At 42.3% G+C, this 16,078-nt stretch overlaps 1 protein-coding gene across 11 annotated transcripts in view; it reads right to left on the bottom strand.

Moving 5' to 3' along the window:
- Shroom3 (shroom family member 3) overlaps positions 1-16,078 on the bottom strand; it is a 338,993-nt gene that overhangs the window by 102,263 nt on the left and 220,652 nt on the right. For 2 of the 11 annotated variants that reach the window (XM_087215866.1, XM_013073335.3), the window contains exon 1: positions 230-3,675. The exons of 8 other annotated variants lie outside the window; for them this stretch is intronic. The gene's annotated coding sequence lies outside the window, so the exon portion shown is untranslated. Of the gene's footprint in view, positions 1-229; positions 3,676-14,977; positions 15,109-16,078 lie in introns of those variants that run through there. One more of the 11 variants, XM_021261010.2, reaches the window with a different exon arrangement.

The raw sequence follows: 16,078 nt of genomic DNA, 5'->3' as shown, positions 1-16,078 counted from the left end.
GAGGGCCCTCGCGGGAAACAATTTGTCAAAATTAAAATCTTTCGCAGACCATTTCTTCTCAAAATTTTTCATGCTGTCAGTAATCAGCAATTCTTTTCCAAGTGTCAGGAACCCCGGGACGGGACGCGCCACCTGAACGCCCTGACTGTGAAGCCCCCAGCACGGCACCCGCTCGCTCTCCCTCGGACCCTGATCACCGCGCCCCAACCAGCCCGCGCCCCGCACTCACCATCGGCCCCTGGCCGCTCCCCACCTCACCAACCCGGGCATCGCCGGAGGCTCCGCGCATTCCCCACACCAAGGGCCACAAAGCGGATTTGCTAGGACGGCGAGGGCGGAGCCGCCATGGCCCAGGGTGCAGCCCCTACCACTGCTCTGGCCCGCCCGCGCGCGGGCTCAGCCAAGCCCTGCCCGCGCCACCAGGTGACCCCTCGGGACCCTGCACGGATAGGCAGAGCGCTCGGCGCCGTATTTGCATCTCAATGCCGGGGCTGCGAGGCGGGAGAGCCCAGGCTCCGCCACGCCTGCCCGCCGCTACCCGGACCCAGGCTCCATCCACAAGGGAATGGAAACCTAAAAGCAAAACAGTACCAGCTTTAAGAAGCCCGAACTCGCGTTTCGGGGGCTGTGCAATTAGTAACAGACCAAAATGGAGCAGGCATGAAGCAAGGTAAAAAAAAGGTCACAGTTTAAAAAGAAAAGCTCGCGTTACAAGGGAAAATAGTTACCCTTCTCCCCAGTCCGTCCTTCTTTCAGGAATGGAGAGAGGTTTGAGCTGGCAAGCAGTTGAGGCCTCCCTTCCCGCCCGGGGTTTATCAACACCATCACCTTGATGAGCTGGAGAAGGGATTGCAGTCACTCGGACTGTAATAATACTGGAGATTTTTGATTCAGCTTTGCAAACTTTGGGGATTAGGCAATATATACATTTGCACTCTTTCCATGTATGATACAGGTGCCCAGGTAATCATCATATGGAAGGAACCGTGTTCCTTTCAGTGTCATCTTTCTTCAAAGGTTCTTTCAATGGATGTAAGATTTTTTTCCTCAGATAGTACAGTACCCCTTTTATGTTCACATGTCATCTCCAGAGATTAGTTATAGTGAGGTTTGAAATTGCCTTTATGTTTTACTCAAGCAGAATCTTGGTTAAATTTCCAGGTTCTAAATTTAAGGCAGTAAAGATGCATATAGACACAGAGGACCCCTAAGTGGGCAGGAACTGGATGCCCAGCTCAGAGTTGATGCCATTTCTTGGCTGTGTTCTTGGTTACACCCTGGTGCCATGCAGGAGCTAGCAGCCACTGAGTTTTTACTGAATTCTTCAATGACAGCCTTGACCCCTCCCTGGAGCTACTACCCCCTTAAAGTTTTATTTTGTTTTACAAGTGTTATGGCAAGCAGGTGCACACACGCACGCGCACACACACACACACCTTTCATGCTGGCACTGGGTACCGAATTTCTCCTAGGCCCCGGAGGCAGGGAGGCAGATGTTGCCTGTCCTGTTTCCTAGTGTGCTCTGGCGTCCCAGTGTGGGAGGAGGCTGGTACTGTCCAGAAGTGAGCCTCTGAAGAAGTGTCAACCCTTGCAGTGTGTAGGGAGGTGTTGTCTCTGCCACCACCGCATTTGGGAAATAAGCACTCGCTGGAGAATACAGCCAGGCGCTCAGCTGCAGACCAGCAAGGCAGCCTCTACTGCTGTCGCTTTGTCTCCTTTCCTGAGTGCTCAGGGCCCGGTGAAATCTCCTAAGGGTGGAACAGAGCCTTCCACACCTTGAGGATCACTGCTTGAAACTAGTGAGTAAAAACACACTCAGGTCCGAATCTTACCTCCTACACAGCCTGTATCACACAAGTGAAATTCATCCCTGGGACCAGCAGCCCCTGGGCTTCTACTGGACTAGAGGTTCTGGAGGAATAATTTTACTTGTACCTGCAATTTGGAGGTGCCAGATATTTTTAGATAGAAGGAAAGCAAACTGTCTCATGGGATCAAAGGTGAGATGGGAAATGAAATCTCAGCAGCACTACATATGATGCCAGTGGCTGCATGAGCCAAGAGCAAGTTCCCTGACTTGGTGCCTCAGTTCTTCTGTGAAATGTTCTGTCCCTGCCTACACCAAGCATGACTAACAAAGGACCTCCAAATACTGACACAAGTTCAGTGTGCATATGCACAAATCCAACCCACTTACTAAAGATGTTTTCTGTGAAGTCACCTTACCCTTTAGTTCTTGTAGTAGAACTGCTTTCAGGGTGATGCATCACTTTAAAATCCAGAGCTGTCAGGGCGGGGATTTAGCTCAGTGGTTTCACTGCCTGCCTTGCAAGTGGAAGGTCCCGAGTTCAATCCCCGGTATCAAAAAAAAAAAAAAAAAAAAAAAAAAAAATCCAGAGTTGTCTGTCTGTTTTTCTTGCCATATAGTACAGGCTGGCCCCAAACTTGCAATATTCCTGCCTCAGCCTTCTAAGTAGCTAGAATTGCAAGTGTACACCCACTGCACTTGGCTTCAAAGCCTTTTTTGAATTAACAAAAAAAATCGTGAAGAAATATGAAAATGTTACAATATTTTGTGAAGAAAAACAAATAGGAAGAAGCAACACAGCATGCTCTTAGAAAGGGCATTCATGGCCAGTCTAGAACTTGATATTTGTACCTTTTTTAAATTTGAAGTCATGATTCTTTTCTTAACATCTTGAGATATAATTCATACACTGTTAAAATTTACAGTTTTTTTTTGTTTTGTTTTTACTTTTTGGTACCAGGGATTGAATTCGAGACCTTGCACTTGCAAAGCAGGTGGCGGAACCACTGAACTAAATCCCCGGCCCTAAAATTTACACTTTTAAAGGGGCATGCTTTTTGCTTCATCCATTCCCCCAAAGCCTTCTTTGATTCTAAAGTTTGAAAAAGACCAGAGAGACTGGAACAAATCTCCGTGGGAGTGGAGCACAGCACTAGAGAGACACCAGAATAGGGGCTGAAGGAAGAGGGGTTGGGGCTCAAAAACAGGTTCATGGTACCCAGCACAGGCTCTCTGTACTTCCACAGGGTACGTGGCTTTCTTCCCTTTCTATACAAACCCAAATCTCAGCATGTGATAAAGATGACAACCTTTGAAAAATATTTAAAATCACCTCACTTTATAGCACACTATTTGAGGATCAAGTGTAATTCAGGATGGTCTGACTCATAAACATGTGTGATGGTCATATACATATTGTATACATTATACTGTAAGTTCTTATTAGTAAGGAGAAATATGTAAGAATGAGTATCTTTTTCAAACAAAAAGCTCTAGGAATTTAGGATTTCTGGTATTCATCTCTAAATTCTAGATTCAGCACTTTGCATTATTTCATTTTAATTAGGCTCATACAAGCTAGGGATATAATCCTAGTACTCAGGGAGGCTGAGGCAGAAGGATCACAGGTTCGAGCCTGGCCTGGGCAACTTGGTAACTTAGTGAGAGCCTGTCTCAAAATCTTAAAATATTACAAAAGGACTAGCAATGTAGCTTAGTGTGAAGGCCCTGGGTTCAATCTCTAGTACCACCAACAAATTAATTTTTTAAAAATTTAAATTAGGCTAATACGTTTAATTGTATGTTTAAAGAGACTACATACAAAAACTTTATACCCAATTTAGCCTTTTTTGTATACTGTAGTAGTATAGTTTTATATTACTGTAAAATATTAAGCTAAATTGCATGTAGAAAGTCCGTTATTCTGTACTTTAAAATATTAAAATCAGGCTGGGGATTTAGCTCAGTGGTTCTGCCACCTGCCTCACAAGCTCAAGGACCTGAGTTTGATCCCCAGTACCAAAAATAAATAAATAAATAAATAAAATATTAAAATCAGTTTTACTTAGAAATAGGTTACCATTAGTCCTTACCAATTTGATTTGGCATTCTTTCTAGTTCTCCAAGTAAATAAAGTTATGATGTGAAAAATATACTTACATGAAACATGAATTGTTGCATAACAATAACAGCACCTTTGCTACAGCCACACAGTAGACTCCCTGGTTCATCTATTTCCTTTAGTGATGATGCTTTAGAAGAACACTTGTTGAATATTGAAAATTAGCTCTAAGGATTATATAGTGGTTAATGTAAACAACCCAGGAAAAAGCACATTATGAAATATGGAGTCATTGCTTCTTAGCGGAAACATTAGGAAGAAGCCAGGGTATGCTTCCTTCTCAAATGGCTGCTTGGGTTTTATGTGAACATTATAGAACTTGAAGTGTAACACTCACTTTAATAAATACCTTGCTTTTTATTTTTTATTTTTTTGGTAGCAGGGATCAAAATCGGGACCTTGTGCTCAGGAGGCAGGTGGCGGAACCACTGAACTAAATCCCCGTCCGCCTTGATTGTTTTTTAGAACCAATCACAGCAAAATGAGTGACCATGCTCGTGAATTAAGTGTTAAAATAGAAACATAAAGTAAGGAAGTTCATTCAAGACCACTCTAAGTCTTAGAAATGGTTTTGTGAAATGCTGAACTTCAATGAAGGAGGAGAACCCAGTAGTTTTCTTTGAGCTTCTCAGAGTTACTCTTTCAACCATCTTTTATTTTTATTTGTTTGTTTGGCTTTCTTTTTGAGACTGAGTATCACTGTGTATTCCACACTGGCCTTAAACTCTCCAGTCCAGGTTGACGATCCTCCTGCCTCAGCCTCTGGAGTGCTGGGATTATAGGGGTGCACTACTACCTTTGGATGCAATAGGACTGACATAAGTTCAAGGCCAGCCTGAGCTACAAAGCAAGACCTTGTCTAAAACAAACAAAAAAACAAACAAACAAAACCGAGCAAAATGACAGGAACCTTGGACAGGGTAATTGTTCATATCTTCGTGGAAATGTGGGAGACAGAGCATTGTCAACATTCTGGAGCTGACTAACAGCCACTCAGGGTGGCAGCCTAAGTCATTAAGGAGACAATTGACAGCATCCTTGTCTTGGTTGAAAGATTAGAAATACATTCTGGAAACTGACAACTGGAAGCAACCTAAATATTCATGTAGAAAATGATTACATTAATTATGTGGTATTTAAGAAGAGGCGAGCCTGTGTATATTGGCATAGAGAAATGGCTACAATGTCCAGGGAAAAAGCTTCCCACTTGCTATCTACATGCACATTACGCAAAACACTCACTATATATTTATCAATGTCAAAGTATCCAGAGAAACATTGAGAAGAAGAGTGGGGTTTCAGGAAGATGAGTTCTGTGGGGTAAAAATTTACCTTTTATTTCAAATACATCTATAGAGCTTGAGGATTAAAAAAATAAGCATAATTTACTAACTATATAAAAATTTTAGGCTGGCCATGGTGGCACATGCCTGTAATCCCATCACTCAAAGGCTGAAGCAGGGAGATCACTGCAATTCTGAGGCCAGCTTGGCTACACTGAGTTTGAGGGCACCCTGAACTACAAAGTGAGACCCTGTTTTCAAAAAAAAAGAAAAAAACCCACAATAAAATTTCAATAACTTAAAAAATACCCTGATTTCTGAAATAGTTCAGCTAAATAAATTAATTTTGATTAACTGAATATTTTGCTTTCTATCCATTTTTTTCCTCTTGCTTTCTTATGTTGGGGTATAAAATAATCCACGAACAAAGCTCATAACCAAAACTCAGACAGAATTGGTATACTTTGAAGATGAATTCATTTTCTGAGAGCCTCGTACTCCAAGGCTAACATGGAAGAAAGAGGAAAAAATGGAAAATGAAGAATACACAAGAAAAAGAAAAATGAGACAGAGGAGGAATGAAGAACAAAGGGGAAAGAATGAAGGATGTTATCTACAGGGTAAAAAGGAGTTCTGAGATACAAGAAGGAGGAGCAAACTATAAATGTGAACATGTGTTTGATCACACAGATCAAATGAACAAGGAAGAATGCACACCAGGCTGTTAATATATGTTGCTTGGGAGAGGTAGAACAGGGAAATGATTAACTTTAGCATTTTACTTATATTGTATCATAGCCTCTATTACAACATCAAGTAAAAAAACCTTAAAATTAAAATACAATTAGATGATTGAAAAAGAAAAAATACAGTTCAGTAAACTTGCCTTGATTGTAACTTGGGTGTGTCACAACCTAAGACTTTTATCCTTCTCTTGTGTTCATAGCTGAAAAGATATTTGTTATCAGAGGTGCCTGTGCAATGTGGTAAAATGAGATTTCAAACAAAAATTTAATAGAAAAGTGTGGAATTCCACAGGTTTTCAGATTTATATACCACCAGGGTCTTGGATGACAGTGTCTACAAAGCAAACTAAAGCCAACTAGGACTGCACTGACAGGAATTGTCAGGAGCCCTGGCCACTGCTCATATAAGCACTTCATGCTCACTTGTCATTGCTAGGTCACCAACCACTTCACACCCTTTTTTAGGTGCAAGGAATTGATTTCTATGCCTAGTTATTTGATAGAAAAGGTAAGGAAAGTGCAGTTTTAGATATTAAATACCATCAAGCCTTCAATTTCACTTATAGTTGACAGAGTACAATTCAGGAAGTTTCAGACAGGCTTAAGAGAAGGGAATTTTCCTGTTCATTATTTTTTCTTATCTTTCTTTATGTCTCCCGAGCCAGTTCATTTCAATTACTACATATCACACAACTGCTGCATACCAGGTACCGAGGTCCTACCCTAACTTGAGGGAGCTCAGTTTAGTAGAAACTCAGTCCTGTATGGAAGTGGGGCAGTGTAGAGTGTGCCCTAGATTCAACAGCTTGCCAGCTGAGGGCAAAGCAGACTGATCCCACTATGCCTCAGTTCTCCCTCTATAAAATAAGCACAATTATGCCTCCCATAGGTGGTTATTAAGAAGATTATATTGGATAATCATTGGGTGTATGTTTGGGGGAGATGATAGTGAGATACTGGCTGTTCTTATTCCCTGTGTTGAATTCCTGGGAGCCCCCTCCTCACCCAGGCCATCCACTGATCAGGAAGGGAAGATGCATCAGGACTAAGCACAGAGGAGTTCAGCTCCAGAAGGAAGACAAGGATACCCAATTAGAGCCAGTCTTTCTCCAACAGCCATTATTGCTTCTTAGCACCAAAGTGAAGGGGTAGGAGAGTCCGAGGGAGCTGAAGGGACTTTAGGAGCTTGGAACAACTCTGAGTACTGGGTGGGGGTTCCACAAAGGCTCAGGCATGGGGATGTCAAGGCTTAACCCAGTGAGTCTAAAAAGCATGCACTGGGAGTCAAAGCAGTGTCTATGTGGCGCACCTGTGCTGGAGACAGCCTCATGCTTTCCATCAGTCCTCCCACCCAGAGCAGTTCAGGAGAGGCAGAATGTGTCCGCTAAAGACACATACCAAACATGGACCTGGGGAGATGGTGGCATGGAGACCAAAGGTATAGCCTCATCTGCCCCACTACCCTACAGACACACACACATTCTCCCCACTCTGGACTCTGCCCAAGCCTCTTACAAACTCAGTGCCAACCCCATGAGCTAGAGAAAAGCCTGAGCTGCCTACCAAGTTTGTCTCACAGATGAACGAGGTCTTAAAATAGAAATCATGATCAGTTTTTTTCTTAAAAGAAGAAATGGTTATATTTCTCCTTAATTGTGCCTGTGGTTCAGGATGTGACCCAGGAAATATGCATAGTGCTCTGCTCTGTGCCTGGTGCATGAGAGCTCAAAAATGGAAGCCATGATGACTTAGATGAATAGTTCTATGTCCTAGTAGCAAGCAGAAGAGAGGATGCCCATGTCAGAGAAGGACATGCAGGTGATGCTTGCGAGAGTTCCTGAAGGAGGTTCGAGAGCAGGGAAGGAGGAGTTTGGGGAAGAAACATTGCAGGTCCCAAAGTAATCAAATAATACAGGCCAGTCGTTTATTGTAGGTGCCATCTCTAGGGTGCTCATGGGTGGCACAGGATGGCACAGAAAAGCAGATGATGAAAGAAGAGGGCCTTTAGGCCATCTTCAGGATTCAGACTTTGTCTTATAGGCAAAGAGAATTCTAAAACATTCACACCAGTGTCACAATCTGCTCTGCACAGTGAAGAAGTCACACTGCTGGAGATAGAAGAGAAAGGGAATGGGAGGTGCTGAGCTCCAGAGGTACATCACAGGCCCCTGTCACAAAGGAGGGCTCCAGCCCCAGTGGCAGCAGTGTGTCACAGCTCCAAGCACAGGCTTGGGAAGCAGGACAGACAGGTTGAGTCCTGGCTAGGACAGTGATTATGTGACATCCATGAAGTGGGAGCAAGCATTAAATGTGCACCATAGAGTTGCTAGAGCTCTAGATCTAATACTTCACACGGAGCACTTAGAAGAGTGTCTGGCATAAAGTGAGTGTCTGTGGAATTTTAGCTCTTATTAATTAGGCAGTAAAATCATCACTAAATTTGTGTGTGTATGGGGGGGGTGATTATTGAATTATTGTAAAGTCCCGCATTCCAAGTAATCATTTAAATTTCAGTCACCAATCCAAATTTCAGGGCAGAAAATCCACTTTGTAAAATCACTTTTGTAAAATGTAGAAGTCAAGGTCCAATGCAGACAGCACAACCTCACCAGCCTGAAACCAATTCTGGTGATGATGCCAGAAAAAGTGTTTTTCCTTTTCAACCTTGAAGCTCTAAACCAGGCTGACATGAACAAGCAGCAGCTGCCACCTCCTGTTAGGGGCAGCACCTCTGGAAGAAGGGGAAGTGTGCTTGGTATGTGAAGGGCACTGGCTCTTTGAAAAAGATCTAGGTGACAATGAGTGCTGCCAGCCTAGGATCCTGAAAGGCAGAACTCTACGGGTGACAGGTCCTTAACAGCATAGGTTCAACTGGAGTGCATTCAAATGCTGGTTTGTCCTTGTCACTGGCAAGGTAAGTGCACAGGGGAGCACGAAGACAAAAGTGCACAAGGGCAGGCAGGACTGAGCAGGACAGCATCCAGAATGTAAGCTGTGTTGGCACAGAAGGGGGACACTGTTTTTTTGTAAACCAAGTGAGGGTTTTAACTGATGATGTCCAAGGATGGTAAGACCCGAGGGCTGAAATCCTGAGACATAATCCTCTATGTTCTGATGGAAGCTATAAGTCTCTTTTTTCCCCCAGAAAAATATTCATGTTTTTGAAGCTATAGATGAAGATAACTATTGGAGGAAAGTGTAAGGAAAAAAGAAACATAATTGATTCAGAGATAGAATTAGTGCACTTCCTATCCTCAGCTTACAGTCATCCCTTTGTAAGCCTGGGTTTGGTTCCAAAACCCCTCCTCCACCTGCAGGTGCCAAAATCCACAGATAGCCAATCCCTTATATAAAGTGGCACTGTGTTTGCACGTCAGCTACACATAGCCTCTCACTGAAGACTTGAAATTATCTCCAGATTACTTAGAATACGTAATATGATGGAAATCTATGTAAATTATGTAAATAGCTAGTATGTTGTATCATTTAGGGAACTATGACAAGAAGAAAAGTCTGTACATGACCATTCCAGACTCATCATCACAGGCCTAACTGCATCTGTGGCTGGCTGATTCAGAGGTTACAGAGAGCCAACTCTTCTACTTCCCTACCTGAGAACCTGCCTGGTGACTGGGAGGGAGACAGCCAGAAAGACAGGCAAGAGATGAGAGATAAAAAGGGAGAAAGGCTGGGGCCAAGAGTAGACCTGGAGTGATAAACACTGTCTTGCCTTCAGGGTAGGAGGGGCAGGTTTAAAACCGGGTTGTGGGACAGGGATTTAGCTCAGTGGTTCCACCGCCTGTCTCAAAAGCGAAAGTGCAAGGTCCAGAGTTCAATCCCCGGTACCAAAAAAAAAAACAAAACAAAAAACCAGGTTGAGATCTCAGAATCCTAATAAATAAGGGGAGAAAATTGGAAAAGAGTACAGGTGACACTTACAAACTGGCATGCAAAATGAAAAAAATGGCAAATAGAAATCTGTCTCAGTGACTAAAGGAATCATGTTTTTCCACTGCTTAAAACCTGTGATTCATTGCTTCCCTGCCTGACTCATCAAAGATACCAACAATGATTACTTCATAACAATGCAAACATCAACAACAAAATCAATATTACTTAAAAAAAACTTGCTCCTTGATTTTGTATTTCAGGTTTTTGCGTTGTGTCAGAATTGGAGGTCTTTCAAAAAGACTTTGAATTAATTTTCTTTATAGCAACAAGATACCTATTCTACTGACTGATTTTCTTCCTAAGTTTCTGTATGAAGTCTTGACTTCATACAAATTATTTAAATATTTAAATATCATCAACTTCACCATAATCATTGCTTTAATAATAATCCAAGGGCCTAGGGAAGAATTACTTTCAGAGATCAAAACAAAGAAAGTTGATGAGGTAAAACTAATAAGGACTTGTGAAGTGCAGGCAAATTTGATGATTTATTAGTACAGAGGTTCAGACAATATGGTATTGAAGGCATACATATTTTTCAAAGGGCTAACCCTTATTTGGTGCTCCAGATTTTTTTTTAAATAACCACCTTATCTTCATTTATAAATCTTAATATTTTGTTTGAAAATAAAATATTTCCACCAGCTAGTTGGCAGCTTCATTGGTCTTGGAGTACTAGCTTCTTTGGCATTTAAAAGAAAAACAGAAGAATTAAACATAACTCCTGTTGACTTTTTTGGCAGCCTCACTTATATTGCTGTCTTCAAGAAGCCAAGTCACTTTCCTTTGTTCTTTAAAAACCTGTAAACAATGTGGTTCTAAAAGCAATTTTAGCCACCAACCGTCATGGTGAATCTTTCCAGAGTAATTTTCTAAGTTCTCTTTCGCCTGCCTCAAATCACAAGTTTTATTTTATACTTTCACATACAGATTCCAGCAGAAGGAAAAATCTGTCTTTACTTTCCAGTTTATTTGTTTTTAGGCACAACATTCTCCCAGTAGATGTTCAGGAAACTGTTCTACTCCAAGCCGGATGTCAGTGTTATTGCACATACTTTAGGGTTCTTGCCTAAGAACCAGGAGATAAAATGAGAAGAGAAAAATGTACTTTTAAAGTTCTTACAATCAGCATTTTTGGGAGGTGTCCAAAGTGCGCTTCTTGGCCAAAGGCAAAAAGATAACAGAACCCTGAGCAGACTGAACAGGCTGCTGGCTGTCATTGCTTCACGGTGGAAACTGCAAAGATGGACTTGCCCAGAAAGAGCTGAGCTGCAGCCCGGAATTCACAGTAATTAATAGCCATGGTTTACTTTGTTCCTGGTATTAGCCATACACCATGCGTCTGGCTCTATAGACTTTATTTCTCCTTTCTACCATAATACCTCAAGGTAGCTATTATCAGTCTAGTTTTATAGAAGAGAAGGCAAAACTCAGATTTTAAGTAACTTGCCAAGGTCCATTAGTGATAGGAGGACAGAATAACTTGAAATCAAAGAATCAAAAGAGTTTGGGCTCCAAAGCCACCACCCTGGGTCAACAGGATACATTACAGGGTAGATTTTTTTATTAGGACAGTTATATATCTATTCTCTGTAGGAAAAGACTCTATTGCTATTCAGGGCACCAAGAAAAGCTACTTGAGGGCCCGGGGATGTAGCTCAGCTGCACAGCGTCTGCCTGACAAGCACAAGGCCATGAGTTTGATTCCTGATACCAAAAAAAAAAAAAGAAAAGAAAAGCCACTTGAACATCTTTTCACTTAAAAAAGACATTTAAATTTGCCCAACTGCCTCCAAAGTGGCACAACTATAAAGGACAGAAGTCTTCTAAGAACCTTTAGTGAGTGGAATAATTACCATTTTGCAAACATGCCCTGGCTTCCCTCTTAGACACCTGACTCACATTTCCCTTTGTTGGGTTTCAGTCTCTCCCTCCCCCCAGTCTCTACTGTGGCAATGCTTGTTCACCTCGGATCTGCAGCATGTGTTCCCTCTCAGTGACACTTCCCCGGTCTCTCCCTCTGGTGAGGGTTCAAAACCACATCCTTCAATCACCTACAGAGCCTTTCCCTATTTTAACTTTAGTAAAGCTGCCAGCACCATTAATACAGAAGTCTCCCCTCCTGAGCCGAATGCCCTTGCTCCTCCTCTGGGACCCCTGGCTGCACAGGGGTGTGGCTGGATTAAGATCCCCACACTGTTATTAGGCACAGGCCCATGGTCTCCTTTCTCTCCTTATCCCCTTTGTTTACAGAAGTCCAATTCTTGTGCCACAGTTGCTGTAGACATTTGTCCTGACTTTTGTAAACTACGACTCTGGTGCTTATCCTAACCTGCTGGATGCCTGTGCATGCCCTGTCCTCCCAATTAGCTCTACTCTTAGGAGGAATCTGTCTGGATGATGCTATTATTATTCATGTTACTGTGATCAACTTCCATTTTTTGAGCGGTGTCCCAAGCATTCTGCTGAGGGCTTTTCTTTTTAATCTTTCCTGTTTAATTCCCTAAAAACCTTTAGGGTCCCCTGACTTTGTTCCTCAGGCTGTCCCAGCCGTCGGCCTGTTCTACTGTGATAACATACTTCTGGGTTTTGACTACCAGTTAGTAAGATTCTTACAGGTTGAGACCACATCTTTCTTACTCACCTGGGTCTCTGTAGTGGCTAGTACAATACATAATAAAGAATAGAACCACACTAAACATCCCACTTGGGTTTTGAAACTACAAAGTTCAGAAAGCAATGCTTTAAAACCTGTTTTGAGTGGTAATGCCGTATCACTGATTATCAAGTGAGAACACTTCCCAAACAGTATGGAGCTGCCAGAGGAAGAATTTGATTTAAAAAAACGAAAACAAAAACCCAGCATGTTATCCCTACTCTTCCTAAAATGGAAGACTCCGCCTATACAAAACACCTGGCTTTTGCCCCCCACCCCACCCCCTTTACCTCTGGTCTGTGCTCCTATTTGTGTCTAAAGTGAGCACTAGTTTCTTTCTCAAGGAGAGGAATGAAAAGACCTGACGGGACTTACAAGTTCCCCCAGAGGAAATTGTCTGTGCCGGTGATTTACATCCTGGTTTTCTTATTAACTAACTGGCAGCTTCAGAAAACTGGAGCCAACCCAAGAGGCCCCGCAGCAGCTGGTGTGAACCATGAGAGCAAGGAGTGGGGGTCTGGGCCGCCGGAGAGTGGGACACGGGGCGTTGGGAGGAGGAGGGAGGCCGAGTCTTCTGGAAACTCATCCTGTGCTCCTGGTCAGCACGATGGCTCTGCTTCCGCATGGTCAGAGGACAGCTCGCCCTCAACCCCGGGGTACCGGGAGAGGCAGAGAGGTCTCTGCCGCTAACTTTCGAGGGCAGGAACTACCTCCTCTATCACCCATCTTAAAATGTGTAGGAGACAAGAAATGATAAATAACCCAGAGAAATATAGAGAATAATTACTGTTTGTTGAAAACAAGTATCTCTTTCTGCCTTACAGAAAACAACTAGAACAACAACTTAAAAACCTTTGACTTTGTAACATACAAGGTGTTGAGGACATTATACAGAATCAGATAAGTCCATGTTTTTCATTCTGATTTTTAAGCAGCAAAAATTCGGGGCAGTGGGAGCTAAGCCATGGTGTAGAATTTCACTTCTGCAAGATGGAAAAGCGCTGGTCTGTTTTACACCACTGAACTATATATGGGTAAAAATGGTGAAGGTGATCAATTTTACATTTTTTTTTTTTACTACAATTAAAACTTTTTAAAATTTAAAAATAGTAAAGAACAAGAAAAATAAAAAGAAAATAGCTGAATTCAATGTGAAAAAGAAAACACAATACGTTCCTTTGGCTGCTATTTTCAGCCTACTGCACTCCCCGATCCTGACCATCCTTCCTTGGAGCAGTTACACTTAGGTATTTTTTACTGTTTACAGGCACAAAATGGGGGAGGGGGGCACGAGTTTACAGAAGCAGAAGGGAGAGCTATGGGTCATCTCCAAGGTAAGTCCTTACTGGCCAACAGGGTATTTTAAAAATTATGTGTGGGGGCCGGGGATTTAGCTCAGTGGTTCCAGCGCCTGCCTTGCAAGCTCAACGTCCTGAGTTCGATCCCTGGTACCCAAAAAAAAAAAAAAAGTTATATGTGAATGATGGGTAATGGCAAAAGAAGCTTTAATGACAAGATAATAGACTATATTGCACCTCTACTACTGAGGGGCAAGGAGCTATAGGCCTAACAGCTGAGGACAGAAATGACAACAGGCAAAACGGGAGGCTTAGAAAACCCAACTCCACTTCTTTCATAGCTCACCTCCCAACTCACCCACCTACACCCTAGCCTTTTCCTTCTTATCCAGTCAGGAGGCTCAGCTGTTTTTATCAATTTATTTAATCTAGGAAAGGAATTTTTTAAAAATATGGCACTTTTACATTTTGGAAATGGGTGTTTATTGATCGAAGTGACAAAGAGCAAATGTTTTAATTCTTTAGGTCTGCAAACTTGGAGAGGGTTTTTTAAATGAGGTAATGAGACAGACTCCTCTTAATTCAAATGATATTTTCTCAATAAATCCTACATATCACCTATATGCTTTAAAAATAATGAAATAAAAATGGATTTTCTTTGGGGAGCAAATCAACCTTCAAATAGAAAACTTCATACAGTCTGGTCTCTGTTCCTAACAAAACCGGCATGGGGAGTGTGTAGGAAGAGCAGCGTGTCCTCTTTTTTAAATTAGTCAATTAATTTTGCAGCTAATTATTGATTTTGCAGTGCTGGAGCTCAAACCCAGGGCCTCATGCATGCCAGTCAAGTGCTCCATCACTGGGCTACACACTTAGCCCCACATTCTCTCTTTTCAATTTGTTGTCCCTAATTTGAAGTAACAGAATGACTCACAGTAAAAAGAATTTGAACAGAACATTTAAGATATATTCCTGAAGCAATATCTTCACTATCAACAATGAGGATAAATTTTGTTGCTGTTTTTTAAAATTTCTCTTTAAAAATGCATTCATTTCTCTTAATCAAATAGCTTTACATATTATATGAATATGAATTTATTATTAATCCACTTACAGAATTAAACTAGAAGATCTTGCAATGTTCACTTTTTTAGAGAGATGAAATCATCTTGACTTTCCAGTGTGGACGTCATGCTTCATGCTTCCTAAATCTGAGCAACACTGTATCCTTTCAGGGTGGAGGACCTGGCATCATGTAAGTAACAAAAGTCAATGCCAGTTACATCTGTTTCTCTCTAGAATGACAGATTTAGTCTTTCCAGGTGTTCATTCATTCAACAGCCATGTTTTTTTTGAGCACCTACTGCACCAAGGCACTGTGGAATAATCAGAATCTACCTGGCAGGCTGGGGGCCATCTAACTGGAAGTGAGTAATCACCAAAGGATGCTATACTGAGGTCCCGAGACTAAGTGGGAGTGAGGCGGGCAAAGAGAATGGATGAGAGAGAGCCATGGGATCCAGGAAAGGGAAGATACTAGCAAGGAGCAAGTGGCAGATATCTAGGCACAAAGGCCTCACGAGCCCTGGACAGGAGGTCTAGCTGAGTGCTGGTTAGGAGTTTGAAGTCTGTCCAAAAAGCATGCAGAAGCCACTGGAAGTGTTTTTTAGCAGAGGAAATGGATCTCGCATTTTAGAAGGATCACGCTGGTTGTAGGAGCAACTGATGGAGAAAAGCAAGGCCAAGGGTTGGGAGAGTAATTAGGATGCAGTCACAGGAGGACATTCTGAGGGTGACAGGGGTTCTCATCCAAGAATGTAGGTGCCAACAGGCCAGGGACTTTAACAGGCTTTGTTGACATTCAAACACCTAGGACAGTACCTGGTGCAGAGTAGGAGCTCAGATAATTGTTGAACAATCAAATATGCTGGCTCCAGATGGGCATAGGTGGTACACACCTGCAATCCCAGCTACTCTGGAGGCGGAGGCAGGAGGACCAAAAGTTTAAGGCCAGCCTGGGCAATTTAGCAAAACACTGTCTCAAGAAAATAAAAAGAGCTGGGGATGTAGTTCAGCACTCCCTGGACTCAATCCTCAGTACAAAAAGATAAGGAAAAAGAAAGAAAAAGTGCTAAGTTCAGGTAACAAGGAGAAAATTGAGAAGTACAGAGGATAGGTCTTGTTAATGTATTTGAAGACCTTTAAAACCTCTATT

This window comes from Heterocephalus glaber, unplaced genomic scaffold (genome assembly GCF_053883595.1).
Source record: "Heterocephalus glaber isolate CG9 unplaced genomic scaffold, H.glaber_assembly_v1.0 deba00001454, whole genome shotgun sequence".
NCBI lineage: Eukaryota > Metazoa > Chordata > Mammalia > Rodentia > Bathyergidae > Heterocephalus > Heterocephalus glaber.
This window is presented reverse-complemented; position numbering and strand designations above follow the sequence as displayed.